This window comes from Phacochoerus africanus, chromosome 2 (assembly GCF_016906955.1).
Source record: "Phacochoerus africanus isolate WHEZ1 chromosome 2, ROS_Pafr_v1, whole genome shotgun sequence".
In the NCBI taxonomy this organism is placed as follows: domain Eukaryota; kingdom Metazoa; phylum Chordata; class Mammalia; order Artiodactyla; family Suidae; genus Phacochoerus; species Phacochoerus africanus.
Window position 1 is genome coordinate 210,101,298 of NC_062545.1, and position 2,187 is coordinate 210,103,484.

The 2,187-nt window shown below is 41.5% G+C and overlaps 1 non-coding gene across 1 annotated transcript; it reads left to right on the plus strand.

Annotated features, from left to right (window-relative positions):
* The first annotated feature begins 1,794 nt into the window (after nt 1-1,794).
* Nucleotides 1,795-1,866, plus strand: TRNAH-GUG (transfer RNA histidin (anticodon GUG)). The gene has a single exon. It is a non-coding gene; the product is annotated as a tRNA-His (tRNA).
* The last annotated feature ends 321 nt before the right edge of the window (nt 1,867-2,187 follow it).

Genomic DNA, 2,187 nt, shown 5'->3' on the forward strand with positions numbered 1-2,187 from the left:
TTAGGGAACATGATTCTGTATTTTTTTTTTTTTTACTTTATGGAATGTTATCAAGTTCCTTTGAAAATATATTTATTTAAACAAAATAACTACCATGTCTACAGTGCTCCTTCTGTGACAGGCTTACTTGAAGTTTCTGGCATGTCATAACTTGGTCAGTCCTCCTAAGACTTTTGCAAAGTGGGACAATCATTATCTCCATTTTACAGATGAAGAAACGGAAGCCTAAGGGTTAAAGAAGCAGCCCATGTTTCCTCTGTTAGTACGTGACAGAGCCAAAGTTAGAACCTGGAAAGTCTGTTTCCACGATTTGTACTCTGAGACTTCATTTTTTTTTTTTTTAAGAGAGATTTCCCTTATTGCTCAGTTGCTAGGTGCCCATAGCAAAAGTTAGGAAGACGGTACACAAACAACGGGGAGATGTGCTCCATCCCCTGCAGCAGAGTCACCTCCCACTGGACTCACCCGCCTGCATTCATGTTTAGGCCAGAGAGCACTGCTTCAGTTCCTGCACAGGTGGTCTCGGCCTCAGGAACTCAGTCTCCATGGAAGGAAAATGGAGTTGCAAGGGTTTGAAGGCAGATAGAAGGGGCTATAGATGATCAGAGGGGAAGGAGAGAAGGAGTGACCGTTTGTGCCTGAAGCTTTTATCAGCCGAACTATCCTCCTTCCAGAAGCACTGGAGTTCTTGGCACCCACTCAACAGATGGATACGGTTCCTGCCATCCCAGACACAGTGCCAGCTAGCCCCAGCTGCTCCCAGGGCCTCTCTGTTCAGAAGGCTTAAAGGAGACACCCGAGAACAATCCCATGATTAGAAAGAGATTTTTCTGTGTGTTTTTCTTTTAAGGTTTTCAACTCTTGGGGTGGGGGTGGGGGTAATCTTGGCAGACTGCTTTAACTTTTATAACAAGGAGCATTTTTTAAAAATTTCTCCTTTAGAAAAAGAATGTATACATGAATGGGTAACTGGGTCACCTTGCTGTACAGTAGAAAATTGACAGAACACCAGGTATAATGGAAAAAATAAAAATCATTATTAAAAAAATACACAATTATGTTTTTAAAAAAAATTTCTCCTTGAAATTTACATAGCATGAAGCACTCTAGTATCTTTGTGTGGTGGGTTGCTGATGTTATCAGGAAGTTTTTGGTGTTTTTGTTTTTATTTTTTGAGATTATTGTGGCTTTCAGGCCTGAATATTCTAGGGGAAAAAAAAAAAGGTTTGGGATCAATGGGTGTGAAAGAAGACATTTCCACAGTGAGCGCATATTCCTCTAATAGGAGGAACAAGCCTTTCTGATTCTCCCCAGTCCTCAGGCCGTTTTGTTCTTGCCATATTTTTTATGTCTCTCCTGCCTAAGCACATGGAAATAAGACTGGTGGTGGAGAAACCACAAAAGAGGCTCAGGTTCATATATCATTTAATGCCACGTAATTGGTGGTGGCAGTTGGGGTGGGGCATCTATATTCATTATTAGTTACAAGTCGGAAGCATGAGTCAACAGACTGGGTTTCCTTAGTCTGGTTGCTTTGATTACTGTTTCCTGGACGGTGAATCCAGCGAATCTTACACAGTACAATTTTCCCCATCAGCCAAGGAGACAATACTGGTTTCGAGTTCAGGCACTTTGTTATTGTTCCTTTAAATAACTGGAGATTACAGAAACACTGCTTCTCTTTCCCAGTATTAAGAAAATGCACATATTCAGGCAATAGATGGCAGTGTTTCCATAAATTTTAATATTGCCATGGCTTTTAAAGGAAAGCCAGCGCTCAGCTCTCCTGAGCTTGCCGTGATCGTATAGTGGTTAGTACTCTGCGTTGTGGCCGCAGCAACCTCGGTTCGAATCCGAGTCACGGCAGGAGGGGAGAGGCTTTTGGAAGAGAGCAACTCCTGGTCCCCAGCTGTACTCCCTCCAAATAGCATTTTGCATGCAGACACAGAATAATGAAAATCAATAAAACAGAAACCGCTACAAATATTTTAAACTTTCAAGAGATGACATATGCAGAGTGGCTTTATTAATGCACTAATCCTGTTGCCAGCGTGTTGTGTGTGGGTTTTCTTATTTGCCTTGACGGATAATATGATAAAACTGGAGTGTAGTGGGCATGTAATTATTATTAATTACAACTACTTAAGCTCTGCTTTGAGTAGACTCGTCAAGTCTGCTTGCTTTTGA